Source organism: Protopterus annectens, chromosome 3.part0 (genome assembly GCF_019279795.1).
Source record: "Protopterus annectens isolate FY-2018-M chromosome 3.part0, PAN1.0, whole genome shotgun sequence".
NCBI lineage: Eukaryota > Metazoa > Chordata > Ceratodontiformes > Protopteridae > Protopterus > Protopterus annectens.
In genome coordinates, this window is record NC_056731.1 from 77,908,989 (window position 1) to 77,935,980 (window position 26,992).

Genomic DNA, 26,992 nt, shown 5'->3' on the forward strand with positions numbered 1-26,992 from the left:
TTTCAATGCCTAATAGTTTTGTGTGTGCTGTTGGGATGATTTGTATGTTGTCTTTAGATGTTATGGTAAAGTCATTATTTAGTGGAGGAGATCTACCAGGGCTAAAGAGAATGAGTTTCTTTTTTTTTGGGGGGGGGGGGGTTGAGAATACATTTTATGTTAGTGAACCATGCTTTTGCTAAGGAAAAGTTTTTCTGGGTTATGGTTTTTAGCTCCTGTAGGGTGGTGGAGGCACATATAATAGTGGTATCATCTGCATATTGCATTACTGAAGCAGAGAATGAAGATGAAGCTATATGGTTAGTAAAAGGCCCTTGTATGGACCCTTGTGGGAGACCTATGCCTACAGGTAGTGGGGGGAGGGCAGTTGTTCTTGCCATAGAACAGCCTGCTGATGATTTGATAAGTAGCTATTGAACCAAGATATGGTGGAAGAGCTTATGTTAAGGGAAGACAAGAGTTTCTAAAAGCATACTATGGTTCACCATATCAAAGGCTTTTGATAAGTCTAAAAATATTGAGGATGCAAATAGCCCCTTATTTCTATGGTGGTTGACAATGTTGGTAAAGGAGAGTAGTGCTGTAGTAGTGCTATGGGAGGGATGGAAGCCATGCTGGGATGTGAAAAGCAGGTCATTCTTAGGGAGGTACTGCATTAGTTGGGAATGAACTACTCCCGCTAATATTTTTGATAGATGTGATAGGATTGCAATAGGTCGGTAGTTGGTAAGCTCAAGGGACTTACCCCCTTTATGTAGTGTTATAATATGTGATATTTTCCAGGAGTGGGGTACTTTACATTCTGATATTGACCTATTTATAAGAATGGACACTGGATAGGCTATAGCTTCAGCTGTTATTTAAAGAAAGTCTGCAAGTAGATTGTCAGCTGCTAGAGTGGTTGGTTTTAGTTTTCTCAGGCGTTTCACAATTATATTAGTGGGGACTGGGTCCAAGGAAAAAATGGAGGAGTTGTTTGTTGTACTGAAGTTGAGATGAGTCTATGTAGGTAAGGGGCTAGTAACAGTATTTTGAGTGTTAGCTAGGGCTTGGACTGTTTCAGTAAAGAATTTGTTAAATTGGGTGGGGATATTGTCATGGTTGTTTGGTAATACATGGGTAGGAGTGCTTGATTTACCTGGGTGCAGTAAAGTGTTTATAGTGGCCCAGAAGTGTTGAGGGTTGTGAGCATATTTTTCTTGTATGGTTATATGGTAATTAGTTTTGTCATGTTTTATTCGTTTTTTAGCTTTGTTGCAGAGCTCAAGATAAGTCTGCCTCAAGGTGGTGTTTTTTTGTTTGTGGAAATTTGCCCAGGCTTTTTCCCTTTCTTTCATTGTGGTTTTATTATCTTTTGTTAGCCACGGGGCATAGTTAGCTTTGATTCTAATGGTTCTGGGGGGGGGGGTGCATGGCAGTTTAGGATTTCAAGGACAGTTGAATTGAAGTACTACACGGCATCATCTAGAGGCAGTTGTCTTAAGGGAGTCCAGTTGCAGCATTTTAGTTAGTCGATTAGTTCATTAACTTTGAAGGTTTTTTTATTACATACTACAATGAGGATGGGTTGTTTATTGTGGTGGGATCAATTCCTAATTAAGTAGGTCACTTGATGGTCACTCAGACTGACAGGAAGACAGCCTGATTGTTGAGCCAATGTGGGGTCTGATAGCAGAATCCAGTCTAAGATGGACTGGCATTTGGAGGTTCTGTCATTTCTTGTGGGGGCAGTTATAATTTGGTTAAACCCATGGAGGTTAATATGGGTGGTGGGATTTTGGCTGGAACAGTCAGACCAGTCAATGTTAAAGTCTCCTAATAGTATGGTTTCTTGTGGAAGGGAGGATGACATCCAGTTTAGTAGGCTTTCCAGTATGATAGCATCATTATCTGGTGGGATATATCCACCTGCAATAATTATTTGTTTGTTGGAGTTAACTTTTAATTATTGTTTGTGTCTTTCGGCTTTTCCTGGTTAGGGGTCGCCACAGCGGAACTCCGGTCCGCTAATGATTGCCAGTAGATTTTTACATGCTGGCTTGCCGGGCTTAATGCACAACCTTCAATGAAGGAATGCCCATTCACACATGTCACCACACAGAAGATACTCTAACTGAGAATTGAACAGGCAACATCTAACTGTCAGGTGACAACGCTATCGCAGCACCACCACCGCAGTTTAACTTTTAATTATTGTACAGCATAAATGTAGATAAGGTTAAAACAGAAATATTATAGCTTTTTTAATTAATACATGACCCAAATTGGGTTTTAAGATGAAAATTGGTTTACATTGATTTAAGCAACTATCAGATATATTAGAAGGCATAATGTGGTTAAACAGCATGTGTGTTATATGATCAAGCTGAATTTGGTTTTAATTTATGAAAAGCGGAATCACATTCATTTTCATATGAAGCCTTGTCTTTTATGGGATCAGATGAGACACCTTACTTTTTGAACAGAAGAGTTTTTACTTAATAGGGTTATTTCACTTTCATGGATGGTATTTGGTATGGCAATATCTAGAAAGTTTCTAATAGTCATATTGATATTAGAATCATAAGAAACATAAATATTAAGATCAGAGTTATAAATGTGAATGTGATCCCTGGGATTCATTGACAGCTGTGTGGGCTTCAGCTAAGCCTACACAATTTAGGTGTGCTGGCGCGATGAGCAGCAGCAATAACTGAATATGCACACTGCTCACCATGCCTACACATTTGCAAGCACCTCTTTATGGCTAGCAATACCATTTGTGGCCATGGAAAGGTGCCTGCATTCACAAGCATATAATGTGAATAAAATGGCTTGACTATTGGCAAATCTAAGATACAGGAACATGTTGTAACCCTGAAATATTAAGGATGAGTATAATGAAAGAATTGCAAAGGAAGTAAAGTGAATTGGGTAATTATACAAAAATATTGGTTTCTACTGCAAAATTAATTAATAAGGAAGAAGAAATGAATAAAGTGTAAAAGAAATATTTCTAACATAAATCCTGCTATATTGATGTAATGGTAATTAATGTCAATGACGATACCTGAGTTAAGCACATAAATAAAAATTGACATGCTAATGAAAGATGTGATAAGGATGTAAAGCTGTAGTGTAACAAAAGAGAGTTAAAATATATGTATGTTAATAAAATGCTGAGTTAAGATAATTAACAAGAACAGAAGATACATCATGAGATTGTAGATGAGATGTATATACAGGACATTTATGTATACAAGCTGACACCACTGCTGTATTCTCTACCTCAGCATGTGAACACAGGGGGAAATGGATCTTACAGGTTCAGTGTCATACACATCAAAAATGTACATGTTTCTGCTAATAAATATCAGTGGCACCCATAGGAAAATGATCTGCTGCCTAGAAACATGTAATAGACAAGCACGTGTTGCATAGTCATGTAAATGGTAATATAATAAACACTCAAAATAAGTGACAAAAAACAACACAGATTAGGTGAGATTTCATGATTTCCACTGCTAATTGCAAACACTTCAGACATTGTTATACTGAGCATGCTCACATGGAATTACAGGGAACAGTGACATATTAGCAATTCATTATCACCTTCACACAAGAAAGCATCATAACAGATGACTAATCATAGTCTGGTAAGTATGCCATACAATAAGAAACATTTATGGAAGCCCTCATCTGCCATTACACTGTATAGGTTGATGAAAATAATTGCAGTAATAAAGAAATGTCTGAAATAAGACATGCAATACAGACCATAATTATTTTGGAAATAGGTAATGCCTGTGAGCAATGAGTGACATAATAAAAGTTTGCATCATGTCATTTTTTGAACACATGCCAGGACAGATCTCAAAAAGAAGCATACCAGTCATGAATGCAACAAAAACATGTGTATTGGTTATGTCATGAAGAACACACTTGAAGGACTTACAGCATTTTCCTATCATAAGGTGTATGAATCCATAGCTTGTGGGAGAGTAGCCTGAAAAAGATGACTGTCTGACTGTGCCATGACTATTGTCTATGTGTAAGCCAGTGCTGTCTGACACAGTTGTAAGATGGATAGATGTTATCAGATATAAACCCCTGCCTATGATACTAGGCAGTCTGTAGACATCTGTATTGACTACATGTACCATGGGAGATAACAACATCATCTGTCACAAATTTCTGAAATCAATGTGTGCAGTATGAAATGAGTTATGAATATAATATGAACAATCTGATTTAGTTAGAATGCTGAAAAATGTTACTGTCCTCACAACAGTGAACAGTGCAATATCAATGCTTCTTTGCCAGAGAAGCTGTTTCCATCATGTAGAACACACACTGCCACAGAACTGAGCCACAATCTATCTGTGTAGGTATGTTATACTAGCCAGTACTCAATGCACATGCCACAGTAGCACTCACAGCATGACCTGCCACTAATAAACATTTCACTGCCATGCAGTTGCAACCTATAATGGTATTTCATTGTCCAACATAACAATGGATAAGAATAACTAGATACAATGGTGTTTGTGTAATGTCAGTAGATTCATATATTCCTGCCCTTGATAGAATTTAAGAGCAAGCTATGTAACTCTACTGACTAATGACATGTGGATGAACTGCAAGCACCACAGTGGAAGTCTTAACACAAGTGTGACAGTCCACCTAGGATAACATTACATCATATGTATGTGACATAAATAATTGCTTTGCAATAAAATGGATGGTAGAGGCCTCTCCTACTGTATATTTGTAGATTTTAACTCTGGTGGATACCTTTAATGCATTGCAGTATAAGGCCAAATAAAGTCACTGAATATCAGTCAACAGAAGATACATAATATTGCAGAGAATTAATGTGCCATGGTAGAAATGTCACTACAATTGTGAGATATGTCCGTATGTCAACCTTACATCATTTATCGCTACAAGGGATATTTGTTCTTGTAATTGCTCTACTAAGGCAACAACATACAGGATGGCATCTCATTCCCTTGTGCCAGAGGATAATCCTTATACATATTTCATGTAAGAAAATGTAATCACATGTTACCATTACCCTGAATAAAAGCATTGCTATGAGAGAAATTGTCTTAGCTTTTTGTAAGAGGAATCAAAATCTATAAATGTACACAGCAGATGTCTTTGACAACAGTCTTACTGACATATACTGCCACAATAAGACTGGCACAAGATAGTTTGAGTAGTAATGGCTGGATTTGAACTCTCTATCAAAGAATGCAACCTACAGATCAGTTCCTGAATCTCAAGTTTCACATAACATGCTGCAGTACAACTGGGACAGTGTACAATTGAATGGATGGCATCACCACTGTTTATTAACTGGATGTTTATGTTAAAAAGTGGTTGAAGGGCAAACAACACTGTACAGCTACGCATCATACATGATTTGAAGAATAGTATTAGGGTGAAAGACACATTCACAGCTGGCCTCAAACACCCTACATATGTAGATATACAATGTGCAAAGAACAGTATCAAATTCATACACCATAGGAGAATTCACACTACAACTATGAGTTATTGCAGTTATGGTAGCATTATGTAATTACTGTGTAGCCAAAAAGTTATTTTCATGGGAATGCTAGGATTTGCTTGACTAACATTGTAGCACTGCAAATCTATCTCATAAGCACAAGTGTGTGCATAAAGGTGGATTTGAGGAGAAAACCACCTACTTATCTAGTTGCATGATCTATATGACACAGTATCAGCAGCCAGCACCTCAGGAAAATGCAGAGTACAAGTGAAACATACAGCACCTATGAAGGGATGACTTCAGCAGTGCATTGCGAAGGAGATGTGTGTACTAAAATGACTGCATGAATACATATGGAGATGTGAAAGTTGCCACTGCAAATGTTTTGAAACTAATCTTGAATTAATTTACAGTCACACGCACAGTTTTGGAAGTTAATCATTGCTGTATTTGAACCTCCTGCCTATATATTTACACACTCCAGAGAGAACTGTATTAGTCACAAGCACTACAGGAGAAAATTGACTTAAGGGGAGAGTGGAGTTTTGACAAGATGACCTGATGACTTCATCAGTGTGTTGCAAATGAGATGTTTATTTAAAAAGTAGGAAAAGGGAGCTCTATGCAAAGTTAAATGTATTCTCTTCATAAGAAGTAGATACAGTAACACTCATTACATACAGTACCACTCATTACACACACACACACACACACACACACACACACACACACACACAGACACATACACACACACACACACACACACACACACACACACACACACACACACACACACACACACGCATACACACACACACACACACACACACACACACACACACACACACACACACACACACACACACACACACACACACAGTTCTCTTGTTGATCATCGAACCTCCTACTGATCTAGTTACACTTTTTCAAATGTTTAAAGTCAGACTTCTCCTGCAGTGCTTGAAATAACACTATGCTTTATAGACTGTGTAACTAGAAAGCACAGTTTTATATACAAGTACCACAGGAGAAGTGTAACTTTAAACATTTGAAAAGTACACTAACACTTGTTGAAAATCCATTGTTTGGAACAGATGGTACTGTGTATCGCAGGCATTTGGAACAAATGGATATGTGTGTACAGCGCAAAGTAACATGATTGTGATTGTCCTATGCAATTACATACTTGTTTACAATGATTTAAATACTGTCCTTCATGTATGTTGCATTACTGTTAAGGACATGTACCTGTTTCACAGTATGGGATGTCGAATAAATTCACAGTTGTAAGCCAGTGGATTAGCAATCACACTTTCATCCAACTTCATGGCAGGATGACTGCACACTTGTCTTGTCTCATACTTGCACAATGCACATTTACAAGACAAAAAGACAACTCCTACATAGGATAGTTCACTGCAGTATAACAGCGATGGATTATGCATAAATAGGTTAACTAAAATTGTAAAACACTTGCAAGTGTCAACACTGGAGAGCACATACATTAACTAACTGAATTAATTTATTCAGCATCACTCTGAAATCAAGATAACCAGTTGAGAAAATTAACACAGACATAGAAATGTTGTGTAACAAACAATAATGATTTGATTTTTTTTTACTCTTTGCAGCTCTAGCAAGCTGAATTGTGCTACTGATAGCAAAGTATTAGCACATGCATAATCATATTTTGAAGTGTTGAACTTAGAATGGGAATTAGTACCCTGTGTAGCTCTGTGTCAACTTTTGCACAAAGATCTTTAACAGGCATCAAAATATGGAGCAGGCACATTAAAGTAACAGAAGAATAATGATGTGTTAAGGAAAGATGTAACTAATATTTACAGCCCCAGAAAACAGACAAAACATTTAGAAATATTTTTTTTCATCTATCTGGATTTGAACCTTTAGAGCATTCAAAGAAAAGCAGTTATGCATTATCTAAGCACAACATATAGGAAGTCATACTTCTAATAGTTTACAATTGACAGAAGGTTTCAGCAGAAGTCAATGCATATATTCATCCTCATTACCATGTTGACTACTGTCATTTGTACATCCAACACTTCAGCTTGTTGAAAAGTACATTAAACTGAATAAACGTAGCTGAGCACAAAAGCACGGAGCATGACCAAGTAATATGGTTGAAGGTGATAAAATCACAAGATATTGCTTTATGCTGTGTACTTCCATTTAGCCTTTGTTGTAATTGGTGCTCAGTGGCAGACATTGTACAGATGCAGATATAGACGAATAATGATACAAAAGAGAGAGAAGATAGATCGATGTGGTGAGATGGAGGCAGCAACAAAATAGTTTATGACAGAAGGATATTTTTTCTTATAACAATATGTAGCCAATAGGCACACATAAAATAGTGTACACAAACAGTCAGGAACACTTCACTAATGGCTGAATTAGAACCCTTGAAAGTAGTCAACAATCTTTCTATACATGTGAGTATTAATCCACAAAATAGCATCCACAGAAGACACTCTAGTCAAGGAAATAATCATTTAGTGCTTTCGTCCAAAGACGTCATCAGAATAAAATGACAAAATGTCAACCAACCTTATATACTATTCTACGTGCTAAATTAAACAATTAATTGAACCATCAAACAACTAAAATTGAAAAACTTAAGCAAAGCAACATTGCACAATATAACACATATACTTATAAAAAACACTTAATATGAATGCTATCATTGATTCCTTATACTTATTTGCTTGTAGCTTAAGCTGCCAAAATGTTTCTCTCCTCAAAAGCAATTTTTTTAATAATCTCTGCCCCTTACATCCATGGGACTGAATCCAACACAAAGCAATAAAACTGAAATCTGCACATACAGTAGAATGTTTATAAAGAGCATTATTGATTCCACAGTGTTTAATACTATAAAGATGTTCTCTTATTCTCACTTTTAATTTTCTTGCAGACATGCCTATATAAAAAGACTCGCATCTAGAGCAGATTGCAATATAAATAATACCATAAAAATCACAATTAAAATAACTAGCACTTATGATGTGCTGTCCTAAACAGATAACTAAGATATGTGATAAGTCATGATAATAACACAAGTATTATGTCCATCATGCATATGTAAGTGAATTTTAAATGAAATATCATCATTTTAATATTTAAGAAATTGTACACACACATTAGCTTGATGTTATACATGAAGCATTAATGGATGCTAAATAGAAAACTTTAGTTATGCAAACATTACTAATGCATTGTTTGCAATAAACATGTTTAACATTATTGGATGTCCATATTTTTACTGTGCTATTTGAAATGTTTTTAGAAATAGGATTCTGAGTCCCTTTTTAAAAGTATAATTTTAGCTGGATTTGAACCCTTAATCACCTGTGCTCTTTAGCTAAACTCACAGAGATTGGTAAGTTATATGTAAAATTTCTCCATCCCGCACTGTCCAGCATGCTGAGGAAAGTGCACCATTGCCAAGTGTGTTTACACTACATTACATTACACTACTAGTCTCACCTACATTTTTCACTTTTTTCCTTAGGTAGTGAACCGTTTTTTTTTTTTTTTTTGCACTGCAGATTAAAAGAAGTACATATTAAGTATAAGTGAAATGTGATTTCTAAACAGGATTTGAACAATGCATCATTTGCCTTATTTCCTCAATTCACTGCATTTGTACCTTGTAGCACAGATTTGTACATCTGACAGGTACATTCTCTGCAGTCATTACTATCCATGGTGTTGACAGATGCATATTGATCTACTACATAAGGCAGACTAAACTAAATTTTTCATTTTGCCCTAGGCAGTAAAATGGGTTTGTATGATGTTGAGCAGAGAACAGATGGAAAATACATTAGAAAAAAAATATGGTAGAGAAAAAAAGTCGACAGTAAACGAAATGCAATCAATGAATATATGTAGCAATGACCAAATAAAGATGATAAAGATTCAAGTGACACAGTCAGCCTTCTTACATCTAATTGAAACTTCATAAATGCCCTTTGGGGAACACATTGCCAGAGACAAACAGGTCACATGCTGTTAGAAATAGTGACAATATTTGAATTTTATATAACAGCACACTGGCATTGCAAAATGTGATTAAATATGTATTTAGACCACCCTCTGTAAAATTATCATTTAAGACAATTCAAACCATATAGTATACATCCATTTTCTCTAAGCTCTCTGCACTTACACATTGTGCTACAGAGAATGTTACCTGACAGCTATATTTTGTTCACTGAATACAATCCAGACTGGTGAAGGTCATGCAATGTAGCCAGACTAGTTTGCACTACATAAGGCAGCATAAACTAAACTTTTCACTTTTTTAAGCTGTGAAATATAATTTTGTGTTGCTAAGCAGTACATGAATGCAGAAGGCAATATTTATCAAAAGTATTCACAGAAATTATTTTGTATAACAATTTGAAGGAACATGCAATGAATCACAGTCTATATCCAGCAATGAACAGAGGTACTGTTGCATTACACTAATTCATTTGCCCTTCTCACATCTCCTTATCACATCACCACTATCTTGTATGATAGCAGGAATTTTGGTAATGCCATGGGAATAGAAAAGAGAATATTAACCAGCAGAAGGACATTAATTTTTTCACACAGCACACAGAGTTAATATTGACATAATCTAAAATGAAATATCCATCTGTCACTAGTCAATACTGACCCTACTTGAGTCTCCCACCACAACACATTCATACAACAAAATGCATGTCAAGATTTTAGTATGACCTCCATCAGTAAAATGATCTGTAAACAGTTTTTGAGACCTGCATCACCTGTACTGTATCAAGCTCAATGCATTTACACATTATGCCACAGAGATAGGTGCAGAGTGCTGAGGAATGCACACCAAATACCAATCTCAACTGTACACTTGATGGCATTAAAATTAAATTGTCAGTTGTTACCTTATTCAGTGAACTGCTGTTCATTGCTACTGATGCCAAATAGTGTGCAAATAATCAAGAAAAAATACACATTTTGAAACTAGTATTGCAAATGTACATTTCTGATGTTTAATCAACTTTGTTATTTATCAAAAGGAACCTGTATGGATTTGAACCATCAAACCAGGGTATTAAGAATAATGATTTAATATTATTTTCTATATTTGCCACAGACGAAGACATATATTAGCAAGCAGAAAAGTATTTCTATGTACTAAAATCTGTTATTGTATTAAGTAACATTAAAAGTGCTAGAAACGCAAGTTGTACATTCTCATTTGCCAGTAAATGTCTGTATGATTGAAATATTACCAACAGTTAGAATACCTATGTACTCACACAATATTAAGCAAAGAGTGCAAACACTGCAGGTGTATTTCCTGTCTTTCTTAATGGTGCCTCATTTCATTTTCTATGGTTTCCTAACAACAATGCTATACCATTTTATTGGATGTGTTACCTGTATCACTGCTTAATGTACTCCCTGGAATATGCAAATCATGTCATAATAAGAGACAATAACTGTGGTCATTAAAACAACATTTGCTTGTTAGGAATGCTATACTCCTAACTCATTCAATGTACTTTCAAACTTGTTGATGCATCTCTTCTCCCTGACACACCTTCAGTAAGTGTACAACAAAGAGGGGAGACGGTGAAACTGTGAAACACTGATTGTTTCTGCATTCAGACTAATCATAGACACCTGCAAGCCATTAGTAGGTAACACTTCTCAGTGCACGTACTTGTATTACTAGAGCATGTGCATAAAAGTGTGTAGCTCCTTACACCATGTTTACCTTCCCTGCATTTTGTGCAGATTCTCATATTCAAGAATGCTGATGATTTAACAACATATTTGCATACTCACAGTTCTCACATGGCTGACTCTGCATAAAGTAAAGGTAAGTGTATGGCAAAATTTTCTTGTACCTTAGTGGGGAGACTGGATCCAGTGATCTTGATAGTGCTAAATATAAACAACTCTTGGAGAATGATTTGCTTTCTAGGTTGTTCTCTTGTCAAGGCATTTTACTATTTCTTACATAATGCTTATAGTGTAACAGTATGGATGGATTGCATTGTCCAACACAAACCATTTATTTATCTTTCTGCTTTTTCTTTATCCTTTGCTGCATTACAAAACATTTCCTACAGTATGCTACCTAACCTATATTTTGTAGGTTTTATTTTATTAGAATTTGAACAGTTATTGCAGATGAGGATCATATAATGTTGTAGCAAGGTCATGTATTTTTACATTTGCTAGCACAAAGAAATATGTTAAGTTTGTGATAGCAACTTAGCTGTCCTGCACACCAGTGGAGAAGGCACTATAATAGTTTGTACATTCCTACCTGGACACTAAGAGCTATTACTGTTAAGGCTTCAGTGTGTTGCACCGTTACACCAACCTGTTGTCTGCATTATAGAACTGTTACATAGTGTTGCTATTTTACTTTCTTTTGGTGGGGGCTGTCCTATTTTTTATGTAGTCACAGGAAGCATTGACTTTTAAATTGATGGGTGCATGATATGATAGATGCATACATTCATACATAACTGAGTTCACAGCCAGCCAGCCTGTATATTATATATATATATATATATATATATATATATATATATATATATATATATATATATATATATATATATATATATATATAATGTCTGTTTTCTGTTTCTTCTCATAAAGGGATATGGAACCCAAAACAAAATCTGTAACCAACAAGCCACCACTCATTGATGCAGGAAATGAGGTCTATATCCTGACTTTATGTTGCCATGGAGCATTTATTTTATGGAAAAATAGAGATGACCAATCTGCACAAGAGAAGATATAAAAACAGGTGTGCAATGACAACAGTGTAGTTAGAGGGCATGGAAGAAGTTTCTACCAGCTATGACACCGAGCAAATGATATGATAACTTCTGTCCACTAGGGTGACTGCAGGAACAGGTGAATATGGGAGGTGGTCCTGGTACCAAACTTCTACTAACCGAAACAGAGGAGTTCTCTTCCACTGTTAGAAATCCATGCAGCTCAGCAGAGTGTTCACAAAGAATCCTTTATGTTGGTTTGGATGTGGATAACAGACCCAGAGTATCTCAAGCACAACTTCTAGTTATGCAAAATACAAGTGTCATTGTTATATCTTTATATGCCTATGTTTTACATGTCTGATATATGTAGAGCCAGCAACAAGTGTTAGTCATACAACACAGTAATAGAGAGAGAATGAGAGGGAGAGAGAGAGAGAGAGAGAGAGGGAGAGAAGCTATGGGGAGAGGGATTTGGCAGGTCAGTAATTTTTGTATGAGAACATTCTTAATCTGCAAATGTGAAGGGGATTGTTCTCTGTTTCCTTTACCTTCACTTCTTTCCTTTCCCTTTTTTGCATCCAAGGATATCTGGATTGCAGACTGCAAGACCACCTGTACATGGTAAGCACACATTTGATTATTGTCATTATTATTGTTATTATTGTATATAAGGTAGATTCAGGTCTAATTGAGAGTAAAATTTGTGTTACTTTAGCATCTGTTATAGTTTAACATTCCTTTCATATAAGAAAAGGTTTTGATCAATTTTATTATCTATTTGTCTGCTCATTATGTTTATTACTTGCTATCATGTGTTTTCCTGTTGAACTTCTACCACCTAATGTCAAAATGTTGGTAGCCTCTGATGATGATAACAGAGATGAAGAGGTGCAGAGGGTCAGTCTGACACTGTGTTTGTGACTCCCACATCCCCTGCTTTATTTTGAACACTATTACAATGCTTATGCATACCTATGAAATGGAGACTTTTAATATAGGACTGGTTGATGTTGACACAGTTGATCAAGGTAGTGTGGTTAATCCAGTTGCAGAACTGGTAGCTTCTCCCCATAGTCATAGCAAGGTTGAGGTGCAACACAAGAGAGTTGTTAGAGGTGATCTGAAGAGGCCTGCTGTCTACCCTCTTCCTGTTGCTGGTGTGTCATTAGGTGCCACCAGATGTATGTATAGGGTCATACTGGAGACACAGAAATGTTCAGTCAGGGCTTTGGAAAAGAGAGTGTGAGAATTAACTGTCATACATATTGACATGCATGAGTCCCTGCAACATTTGGGTGACTTATTTTTCAGGATGAATGACACACTGGATCAGGTAGTATCTGTGATGGAACGTCTACTGGGAGAGGGTGAACATCTACTTGGCCTGAGATCTGCATGCCTCACACCTGCCAGAGAGGAAAGGATGTGTCTTTAGCACAGTGCTTGATTTTGTCCATGCAGACACAAACACATGCATTAAAAGAAAATGACTTGCCCATACCACCTCACACACATGCAAGGTATCTAAACAGTATGGCTGATTGCTCTAAATTTGTTGTTCCTATCCCTGAACACTGTATACACCTAATAAATACATGTGTTTCTTACTCGCACACACTCACTGTTTTGGACTCAGACTTACTCTCTTACTCCCCACACTGTGCAAATGATGATGACGACTGCACCCTGCCTTTGTGCATGTCTTTGTGACTTAGGTTTGCATAAATGTTTGATGCGTGCATACATTTGTCAATATGTTTTGCAGAAGAAAATGTATTGACTTCTTGTTCCTACTTATTAGTGAATGATTGCTTATATATTTGTTGAACCTCATTGTATTTCAGTTAGCATTTTAACTAAGCAGTGAAAGCAATATGTACTTCTTTGTATAGTTGTTGATGGTATAATTGACCTGTTATATGTTTTATAAACAGTAATCAATTAAAATGCTTGATGCACAGTATTGTTTAGAATACATAACTGTACATTGCAAAAATCAGACACGAGATATTTATTGACATAAATGTACACTTCAGACAAATGGTCTGCTTATGGGGCATATAAATATTTCTTTATAAGAGTACACTGGTATGTAACCTTCTTATTTTCTTTACAGGTTCAGCACTTACACTGTCATTGCTGCTGGAAACAATTCTGTCCTTGGGGGATGTCCCTGTCTGATGCTATCAGAACACAGCCTTTACAAACTTAACTAAAGGCTGCAGAAATTGACAGGCATCAGTCTTCCTAGATGTATGTGTATGAGAACCTAGGTTTTGACATAGGTAGTGATTGTGTGTGCTAACCTGTGCCTTTTAGCCAGATCCAGGGCATATGGTGCATGCATGCATCTGCTATCACCATCTGAAGCCGATGGTTGCCCCTCAGACTCTTCATTATATCTGCTGCTTTTGTTGCTGGCCCTGCCTGTGGTCCTTGAAACTGTGGTCCTGCCCATTGTTTCCCCTGTTGAAGCTGTTTCCTGATAATTATATTGTGTAACATGCCACAAACTGCAATTAGTTTGGCAAAGGTGATTGAATAATACTGCAGTGCACCTCTTGATATGTCTAGATACCAGAACCTTTATTTGAGCAGTCCAAACACACATTCTATGATATTCTTAGTTTGACCATTGGCCTCATTATATCCTTGCTCATTGTGATTGTGTGGAGGTTTCTCATGGGTGCCATGAGCCAGGGCTCTAGTGAATGACCTGCATCCTCCACTAGATGCCCCTAAGGAATGTCATCCCCTAGAAAACCTAGTATACAGTTCATGGGTGTACCATATATGTGTGAGTCAAGGAAACTGCCTAGGTTACCTGCTCAGACATTGTAGATGATTCCTTGAGCATTACAGAAAACCCTGACAGTTTACAGAGACGAAACTTTTTCTGTTGGTGTATCTCCTTCACCCCTCTGGGTGGGGCTTTTATTTCTATGTTTGCGCAATCTATTTCCCCTGTCACTTCAGGGAAGGGTATTCTTGCATGGAATCCCTGCATGGATCTCACTTTCTCTTGTGGGGTGCATGAGAAACATATATAATTCATTGCATGCAATGGCATTGCATTTAAAAACTGATGTAATATTCTACAGTCTGATTCTTTTGACACCCCTAATATATCACCTGTGGTTCTTGGGAAAATACCAATACCAAGTATATACATATCTTTGTTTCCACCAGGATGGCTTCTTCATGATTTCCCTGGGGCCTGATTTGGGAGCAGCAGAGGTTGCATAGATCCACCAGTGTTTTCCTGTCCACCCTGTGTCTCTCAGCAATTTCTCTGTCAAGCAGCCTGTGATAAGTCAAATGTGGTTTAAACACCATTTTTATTATTGCCCAAAGTCTGGCAGCAGAAGCAGCACCCTGATTTAAGTCCTGTTGCAAATACAGCTTAATAATAGTAGCAGCAACCCCTAGCATGCATTTTCTCCAAGTATAACTGTGCCTGTTTTCCAAAGAGTTTGGTGTCCAGAGCAAATGGCTGCACTATGTTTTCACAATTGCTCTATAACTTGCTCAATAGCTCCGCCTTCTTGGATTGGTCAATTAGCATATACTTTGACTCTTTATGCCGTCATCAGCATATTCTGCTGTTTGTCTTTAGTTTGCAACTTTACACATTGTGTAGAGCCGTATAATGGATATCAAACAGTGGGCTATCCTGTTGCTGTTATTGAATATGTCCCACAATATTTTTACATATATAAATAATGAAACACTATTTTTTATCCAAAAAAATGATTATATCCATGATTTAATTTATGAAAGCTACCTAATAATGTCAAAGATATGAAAGTCTAGCTCGTACATGGGTTTCAAAAAGGAGATAACTGGATGCATGAATTGTTTCAGGCTGATACTCAGAAATCTATTACCTGGATCATAGGAGCTACATAGTTCTTTAGTCAGTGAAGATATTTGCTTTCCAAAGAAGAAATATGTTTTTTTAGATATCCTGCTTTGTTAATAAGAATGTCTTCTACTGCTGACTAGGAAATCATCAGCTCAGCATTTAATGTGTTATCAATTAGCACTACTTTCAAGTGTCTGAATTCAAAATGCAATCTGATTTAGAATACATTGTTCTTTTAGTAAATGCCAATTTAGTCATCAATTAAATGTTGAAATGCTTTTAGAAAGTAAAATGATGTGTAGATGAATTTAAAATATGGTTGAAAAATGCATAAGTTTATATATGGCAGATGAAGTAAAACTCTCAAAAAGATTTAGAGGTAAGAAAAAGTCTATTCTTAACTATCAGTAATGTAAAATTCTTCCTTTGAGTAAAATGTTCAGTATAGATCAAGAAGATCAAAACCATGAATACATTCAAAAAGCAATAAAGTATCATATTTACTGTGTAGGAATGAAGCTGTGATTTCTTAAAAGAAGAGACAAAGGTTAGGTTACAATCCTCTCCTATTATCAAGTCATTATTAATACACATGATCAACTGATATAAAAAATTGAAGAAGCTAGATATATTAGAATAATGTGCTTACAATTCAGTAAGATAAAGAAGAGTATATGCATTATACACTGAAAACCTGCCATCTGTATCTTTCTTTACCCATATCAGGAAAATTAATTTTAATTAGAACTGCAAAATTCAAATTGTTTGTAGAATTACCTTCTCAGAGGACATAAAGGGAAACATTTTCTTAATAAGATCAAATTTTGAAGAATATGTATGTTCACCTTGTAAGAAAAAATATTAGTATTCATCTCATAAAACAAGTACCACAAAAAGCCTCTTCTTGTATGCCTTTTGCAAACCATGTACATTACAGGAAAGAAATTCTCATTTTGATCATTAATGTTATTGAAATATATACATGCCAAAAAAGAATATATTGATGTAGCAATACTATAAGAAAGCCCATCTGAGTCCCAACAGATACACCTCTGACTTTGTCAAATATGGTTTATTATAGTTATTCTACTTGCATGTGTGATATGAATAAGTTGTTTAATTTCCACATAAAACATATGAAATAAAATACCATTAATAATGTAATCTAGTGAGCATTGATTGCTAGCTTCCTATCCATTGGACCCAATCCTAAACCACTATTGTAAATTAATAAAATCAAAGAAAGTACACTATTGTAAATTTAATGAAACATAATCCAACTGACTTGTCAGTCAAGAGAACCTATCCCAGTTAAGAAATGCTTCCAATTATTTGCCATGGCATATGAATAGTAAGTCAGCTTTACTTAGCAATATGTTTCTCATGTCCAGCTTTTTATGCTGGAAAAATATTAGGGAATTGTGGTTCAGAATCAGAGAACATTGTTCAGCAACTAAAAAGAATGATTCTTTAAATGCAGAGTCAGAAAAATACAGACAGTACAAAAAAATATAGTCACTACAAAAATAAAAACAAGCAAGTAAAATAAAAGTCACTGCAATCACAAGCTGGAAATGGAGAGGTTTATTAGACTCAAACAACTTTTAAAACCACTAGCAAAAATGTTGCCTCAATCAAGGCTTCTACAGGCATATCAAACAAAAAATATAAAGGCTTTCAGTACTGAAAAGGAATAATTTAATTGGATATGTATCTTTAAAGCCTTTATTGAAAAGAGAAACACAAATGAGCCTAACTGTTATTATGTGACCCACTTTTATATTATAGAAATGGTGGATGGTATTCTTTGCATTTTTCTGTGGTTCCAGTGACTTCTTTTTTACTTGATTGTTTAAATGTGCTGGCCAGGCACAGTGCAAATTGTACAGCTTTTAGGAAGTTCTAGATTTTGTCCTGGAGGTAGTAGATTTATAGTATTTTACCAAAAGTTACAACAATTTTCGTGAAAGTATGTATGTGTCTTTCAGCTTTTCCCGGTTAGGGGTTGCCACAGCAGAACTCTGGTCTGCTAATGATTGGTAGTTGATTTTTACATGCTGAGTTACCAGCCCTGATGCACAACCTTCAACGAAGGTATGCCCATTCACCCATGTCTCCACTCAGAAGACGCTCTAGCTGAGAATCGAACCGGACAGCGTCTTACCGTGAGGCGACAACGCTACCGCAGCACCACCACCGCGGGTTAACAATTTTGGCAAGTTCAGCTGTCAGCTAGCTGATCAACCTCCTGGGATTAATGAGACTATCAGTATTAAATGTCTGTTGACATCTAGGCTAAAATAAACAGTTCTTGCTTTATAATATTTACATATCAGATTAGACCCTAGTAAAGCACATTGTTTTAGTATTTAGGCATTATTACAACGCATTTTGTATTTTGTGCACTGACTTTTTTTTTGTATTTTTCTTGTTGATTTCTTAATAATAGTTTTTCACATTAGAGTTTTTAAAACATGCATTACATTGTTATAAGCAGTGATCACAATTTATTATTGAAAATGTATGTAGATCTTTTATATATCCTGAGAATTTGATTTTGATTTGTTATTTTATTTGATTTGATGGGCTTTTTGTTTATATTAAGGTTGACTGTGTCATACAATATAGTTTCTGATGACGTTCTGTTTAAAATAAATTGGGACAAAAGTACTCAAGTTGCAGTCTTCATTGTTTTTATTGTTTTTAAGCCTGTGTTTCATTTGATAGTTAGTTGTTTTTTGGGGTTTTTCTTTGTTCTCCTGGTGGCTCAGTGATACTTTATCCAAGGTATAGTTTTTATGTTTGGCTTGTTTGTTTTTTTTTTTTTTTTGCCTTGGTAAGGATTCATTTTTTTCATTAATATTTTCGTCCGGTTTCATTACCTAAAGTCAACATGGAGGTTAATGAAGTATTTTCAGGTGAATGAGTCAGTAGAAATACCATTCAGTCTACCATTAGTGACTCACCTGTAAATTTAACAACATATTCCATTCCTCAACTATTACTGGGAGTTAAATCAGAATATGGATCAAATGGTTGAGAGATTGCAGGTGACTTTAACCAAGCTTTGTTCCAAATGGAACAGCCAAATCAACAGGCACCAATCCTTTAACTGAAGTCTTTTGCACTGCAGACTAGCAGTGTCCTATTCAAGTGCATCATCGGACAAAAGTATTAACACTGTAGTTCCTTTGCCATCGATTTGGGACTCTGATATGTTTAATCACCTACTGCAAGTTCTAGAAGTGTATCTTTTTACTAATATTGGAAATTTGGAAGGGAACAAGAAATCCAGTTCGAGTGAAAGTGGCTTTTCACCCAGAATTTGTCAACTTTCTAACTGTAAGTCATTGATTTATTTTCTTGAGAAAAAAACAATTCAGACTTAAATCTTTAGAATATGACATCTTCTATTTAAAAAGATGTTATGAATTTAAGCAAGTGCCACAAGGGTTACGACTTTTCAAATTCCCTAATGGCATCACTTATAGTGACTCCATTTATACAGAAATTGTGACTTTATTCAACATTACTGGGCTTGAAATGATTAAGATCTTAATTAAACATCATTTTCACAAAGCCGATCTTTTATGTAATGAAGCTAAGTCTTTCAGTGAACAAATTGTTACACATTTCCATGTTAGCCAATTTACAGCTTTTTTACGGTGATATTTTAAATAAGATTTTATTTTATTTTATTTTATTTTACATTTGTTAACCGAGGGTGTCTGACTGAGCTGAAAAGGCCCTTTTTCAGCAGAGGCCCGGGGTGAAAAGCTCAACAAAGAAAAATTACAGACACATTTAGTTATTTATACATGATCAATATGCCCACAAATTACAAGAGACATGTTTTTACAGTGGTATGTGGCACAAACAGTTACAGTGGAGAGAACAATCAAAAAAATATTAATTTTAAAAATAAAGGTAAGTAATAGATTTGTGGTATACGGCTGAACTTTGGAACGTAGGTAGAATACATACATAGTACACAGGTACAGTATATACATTGTAGATTAGCCAGTGTTTGTGAGTAAGATTGAAAAACTATTATCAATTGCTCTAGATTTAGTATGCATATGTTATCCGCTTTCACTAGCCTGGGAAGCAATCATGGCGCTGCCAATTTTGCTTGAGATGTTGCCTGATGAGGTCTTTAAAGGAGGCTTTGGATGATGTGTTTTGAATGCTAGTAGGGACAGAGTTCCATTTTTTAGCCACCGAACTACTATATAGTGCATCTCCAAAGCTATTGTAGCTGTTGGTGACTTCTAGTAGTAGTTTGCTTGATGATCTAAGAGGCCTTTTGGCTGAGTGATGTTGTACTAGGTTTTTGAGGGCAGAACACTTATTGAGGAGGTAATAGAATGACAGAGGCAGAGCTGATTGTAGGTTAGGAGGTTGGGCAGTTCAAGCCAGTGGAGCTGTCTCAAAGCAGTACAGTGATGAATTCTATATGAGCAATTTGCAGCAAAGCGGGCAATTCTGTTATAGCAAGCTTCCATTTTGCTTAGTTCAGTTTTGTTGAGATTAGTCAGAATGGGAGATGCATAAAGTAGGGTGGATAAAAGTTGGGAGCGAGCAATGGTTGATCTTGTGTTGTTGGTAAGAAATGGTTTGATACGGTAGAGTGACCCCAGTTTGGCATGTACTTTTTTAATAGTTAAGTTCAGATGACTATCAAATTTTAGGTGGGAGTCTATGGTTATTCCCAATAGCTTAGCCTGTGCCACTGGAGCAATTGGAGTAGCATTTGTGGAGTAGATAGTGAATTGAATGTTAGTGTTTTTGTTAGAACTGGTTATAATCATAAGCTGAGTTTTCTTTGGATTGAGGATAAGTTGGGCTTTGGTAAGGTAGTTTTCAACGTCAGAGAATGCTAGCTGAGTTGTTTGTAGGAGGGTGGGAATCTTTTGTGCAGCACAGATTAAGGTAGTGTCATCTGCATACTGAATTATAGATGCAAGCTGTGTGGAGGTGTGGAGGTCATTTGTGAAGACTGTGAATAGTAGTGGTCCTAAGATAGAACCCTGTGGGACTCCTATAGTTATGGGCAGCTGAGGAGAGAGAGAATTTTCCCATTTCACAGCTTGGTACCTGTCAGTTAAGTAGCTTTGGAACCAGGTAAGAGTGGAATTAGATAGATGATATTGGTTTAGTTTGTTTAGCAGGATTTGGTGTGAGACTGTGTCAAATGCTTTGGACATATCCAAAAAAAGAGTTGACACTTGCAGACCTTCATTTTTGAGACAGTTTATTGTGTCTGTGAAGCAGAGGAGAGCTGTAGTGGTACTATGGGCAGGTCTGAAACCATGCTGAGTAGGTGACAGGATGTTGCAGTCTAGGAGATAGTTTAGCATCTGGGTATGGATGCATTTTTCTAGGATTTTGGCCAGGGGGGAGAGTAAAGCAATGGGTCTGTAGTTATTAAGTTCAGTGGAGGTCCCGCCTTTATGTATGGGTGTAACATAGGATATTTTCCAGAGTTTGGGCACATAGTTTTCAACAACTGATCTGTTTATAAGAGTGGAGACTGGGATAGCAATAGCATCTGCTGTGAGTTTCAAGAAATAGCTGGGGAGTAGGTTGGCTGCTGTTGATGAGGTTTTTAGTTTGGAGAGCATGCTTTTGATTGAAGTGGTGGAAACTGTTTTGAGGGTAAAGGTTGTATTAGTGTTATTTGTGTTGGGGGGGATAGTGAGGAAGAAACTGTCCTGTGATACTAAGGATAGAATTGAGTTCACAAAGTGGGAGTTGAATTGTGTTTCAATGGGAACTTTAGTGTCAGGGGTGGTTGGTTTGGGGTAGCCTTTTGGGTGGATTTTAGTAGCTGGTTTACATTTTTCCAAAATTTTTGCGGGTTGTGTTGGTATTTAGTTTGTAATGTTGTGTAGTAGGATTTTTTGTCCAGCCTAATGCATTTTTTTGCACGGTTGCGCAGTTCTTGGTACATAGTTAGGCTTTGTGTTTCTTTGTTTTTTTTATAGTAACGCCAGGCAGTGTCTCTGGACTTGAGGATTTGTTTGGTTTCTTTACTGTGCCAGGGGTTTGTAGAGGTTCTAACCTTGATTTTGTGCAATGGAGTGACAGTGTCTAGGTGTTGTAGAAATGTTTTGTTGAAATATGCTACAGCCTGGTCAAGTGGGAGGGTTTTTAGGGGGGGTCCAGTCACAGTTACTGATAACTGTAACTGTGTTACTGTAACTGTGTAACTGTAACTGGTTACTGGTGTAAAACAAGATGATCGACATGTTGCAGTTTTGGTCAATGTAAAAATAAAAAGCTTCAAAGAGACATTGAAGCATATTATTTAAATGAGGTTTAGCCTATTTCCAAGTTAGATCTTAAGCCTCTTGACAATTTGTCTCCCTCTGAAAAGGTGTCTGCAGGGACTGATGTTTCCCAATTGGATGACTTTTCTGAAAGAAGGTTAGACAGTGAGACAATTTCACAATTTCCAACAACTGCCACTGACAGCAGTTTCACTAATGAACCACAGAATTATAGTTTCAACAACAATATGGATGGGGCTAACAACAACAATCTTAGTGGAACTACAATTTCTTCTTATTTTCAAGGATGAAATTTTACAAGGAACCAATCTAGGACAAATGTTCCCAAGAACAACAAAACCAAGAATAAAGGTGAGGGGAGAGGGAAAGGAAAATAAAAGATTGTCCAATTTTTAATTTGACTAACAATTCATTTAATGTTGATGAACTTAATGTCCTTTCCTTTTTTTTTCTTTTATTCTGAGTAAGGGAGTTCATTTTATTGAAGTTATAGTAGATTTCAAACTGTTTTGGTCAAAAGCTTAATTTAAAGTATATTTTGAATGATCCGACAAAAACTGAAGAAAAGAAACACTCCAAGGGCAGCCCAGTGGTGTAAAACAAGTATAACTTCAAATAACATCCACCACCACTGTAGGACAACTTTTATTAAAATAACAAATAATTGAGAGATAGTAAATTGTGAAAGCACTTACCATCTCTCAATTGTTTATTTTTAATAAAAGTCCATTTCTTCGAAACAATGGTGGTAGATGTTATTTGAGTTTATATTTTGAATGATGTTAACCTTGAAATTGACACTAATATTAGAAAGCCAAGCTGTTTTAATCACCCACTTCATAATATGTTGCAAGTTTTTTCTAACACATGTGAAAAAGATTTTAAAGAGATGTTAACACAAATTTCTTTCAATAGGAGTTCCAATTTAACTTTGAATGAAAGCTTAGCTTTGAAACAGCTAATCAATCTTAAAAAAATTAGGATATATAAGAGCAGACAAAGGATGTGGGATGGTAATTATGGAGCAGAAAACGTATGTCAATGAGATGCTTAAAATACTAACAAGTGATGGGTACCAACATTTTTCCAAAGAAATTGTTGTTGAATATTTTAGAAATGTTGACACACAGCTATTTTCGTTATTTAATTATGGTCTTTTGGACCTTAAAATTTATGACTGTTTGTAGGTTGAAGAGCTTCAAATTGGAAACATTTTTGGTATTCCCAAAATCCTTAAAGACTCCAATCACCCTCCTTTTAGCCCCATAGTATCTTGCCCTAAACACAAGATGGTTACTATTTCATCTTATTTAGATAATGTATTAAATCCCTGAGAGAAACAACCAGATTTTACTTGAAAGATTGTTGAGCTTTTTTGGACAGTCTTCAGGAATATAAATTTACAGGCCAAGAAACTATGATGGTTACTGTAGATATTCTTTCTTTATACACTAATATTTTGCAAAGTAAAGGTTTTCATTTTGTTGAATTATATTTGGAAAATAGATGTAATTTTGCACTGGTTCGACCAAATTGATTACCTGTTTGCTTGAATTGGTACTCAATAATATTTTTTTTATCTTTGAATATCAAATTTTCCAACAAACTAAAGGTGTAGCAATGGGGCCAAAGTAGCCCCCACTTTTGCAAATTTAGCTCTTTGTTGGTGGGAGGAATTTTTTTTAATTAATCTTCCTTTTTTCAATATGTAACTTTTTACAAATGATACATGGACAACTTATTTTTTATATGGACCGGTAGTGATAGTTTATTTAATGAGTTTCTTGAACAAATTAACAACAGTATCTCCTGGTTAAATTTCACAATTGGAGGTAAAGGTACTAGAATCAATTTTTTGGATGTATTAGTTACTATGGATATGTTTGAACAAAAGTTTAGCAGTTCTACTTGCGGAAAAAAACTTTTAGAAACAATTACTTGCATTATCAAAGTTTCCATTCTAAATTCATGAAATTATATAATTTTAGGGGGCAATTAATTTGTGCTAGTCACCTTGTCAGTGATCATGCATGTTTTTTGGAAGAGGTCCAGTTCATCAAACAACTTTTTTACACCAAGGTTATGCTGTATTAGAAATTGATAAAATTAGTTTTGGAATTTTATAAGATCATGTTTGGAAGTTTCTTCTCATTTTAACCCATCCAATTTTAGCTAAGCACACAACAAGTAATCACCAACAAGGTGATAACTCCTTAGCTTTTCTTATAAATATGACTACCAATGGGTCTGAGATCAGAAAGATCGTCACTTCAAATTGGAAAATTGTTACAGGTGATGCCGAACTTTCTGACATTTTGGATGACTGACCTAGGTTTATTTTTTAAAAAATCAATACACTTAAAAAAAATTATTAGAACATGATTTAGGAATGGCTAGTAAATTATTTTGGTAATTTTGTTGGCACTCTTAGCTGTACAAACTGTAAACAATGCAGGTATATGAGTAATGTTAACATGATTTATTTTAAACATCTAAATTATACTTTTACTGCCAGCAGTAGATTCACCTGTCACGTTTAATTTAGTATACTTAGTAACCTGTTGCACATGTCCAGCTTTTTTTGTTGGAAAAAGTATTACAGGACTGTGGTTCAGAGTCAGAGAACATTGTCTGACAATTAAAAAGAAGGATTATTTAAACACGTTAGCCAGGCACAGTGTAAACTGTATGGCTTTTAGGAAGTTCCAGTGTTTGTCCTGGACCAAGTAAATTTATGGTATTTTGCCAAAAGCTGCAACAATTTTCTTGAAAGTAAAGAGTTAAAGTGGCAAGTTTGGTTGCTGGATGATCAGCCTCCTGGCATTAATGAAACTATCAATATTAAATGTCTGTTGAAGGTTAAAATCAACATTCTTGCTTAGTAAGATTTACATTTCAGATTAGACCCCCTAGTATTTAGGCATGAGTACAATGTATGTTGTATGCTAATTTTTTTTTGTATTTTGTTTATTGATTTCTTATTAATAACATTTTTTTTATATTCAGGTTTTTAAAACATGCATTACATTGTTATATTCAGTGATCACATGATTGTTTATTGAAAATTCAAGTAGTTTTTTTTTCTGTGTCCTGTGAATATGATTTTGATTGGTTAATTAATTTGTTTTGTCAGGCTTTATATTTATATTAAAGGGGACTGTGTCATACAATATGGTTTCTGATGAAGTTCCATTTAAAACAAATTTTGACGAAAGCGCTCAAGTTGCAGCCTCTGTTGTTGTTATTGTTTTTATGCCTGTGTTTCATTTGAGATTTAGTTGATTTTTCATTTTCCTGGTGGCTTAGTGGTGCATTATCCAAGGCATAGTTTTTAAGTCATATAAAGATATCTATGTTTAGACTGAGGTTTTAATATTTATTACATTCACAGTTTAAATGTAATAAATATTCATGGTTTTAGAAACTGAAACTAATATATGACTTTGAATTTGAAATTAATCAGGTTATCTGTCCCTTATGAAGCTCTCTAGTTTTTAATTGATTTTCTAGAGAAAGTTAACATGAATTTTTGAAACAGTGAGCATAATCACCACCCTATATGCAACCCCCTCACATTATTTAAGTTTTATAAAGTACATATTAGTACAGACTCAGATTAAATTAACCTGCAGATTAATGGCATGAATGTAAAGCCATAATTTGTCATGAAGGAACATATATCTATACATTTAACTTATGGTTAAAACAGGAGAAACAGAAATTTTGCAAACAGTTGCTATAAAATGCACATTATTTTAACATGACTGACAATGTTTGAGAAGGTTAAGGTATACTATATATGGTTAAGGGAACAAAACTGTTAACACCTACATATAATTAATTGAATTGCTCATAAACCATAATTAATAATTGAAAATTAGAGTGTTTCATTTAGTAAACAAAGAAGTAATGCATGCAATGTGTTATATAGCAGAGTGATGTGGTGCGGCACCACTTTACCATTAATTTCCCTCATATATAAGGCATGTATCTCCATAGAAAATACAGGATACTTAAAAACTGCAGTAATAAAGTAGAAGCTTGTGACATCAAGATATCCAGTAAAGCCAGCAGTATAAATAACAACAATAGAAAACAATGTACTAAATCTACTTGAAATTAAATTATACTTTGGCTAGATCTCCAGCACAAAAAAAGATTCACTCAACTTCACCATAAATCCTTCCACTATTTGCAACAAATAACATGCAGTAATACATAACACATAAAAACACAGTGCAAGACAAATATGTATTATTTTACCCAAGTTCAAAAAACAATTAATCTCCATGGTATCCCTGAAGTCTCGAACAACACATTAAACAAGTATAGTGGGTCCAAAAACAAAACAATGTAAGAAACTTCTCTGTGTGGAAGATTTTCAATCCATATATATCTAGTTAATCATTGAATTATCAGATCAGATAATGATAGTAGAAGTAGCAAACTTAAACTCTTCTTAAGTAAAAAAAAAAAATAAAACATATATACTTTGAAATATTATACAGAATTACTAAGTCTTCAAAAGTAATTCAAG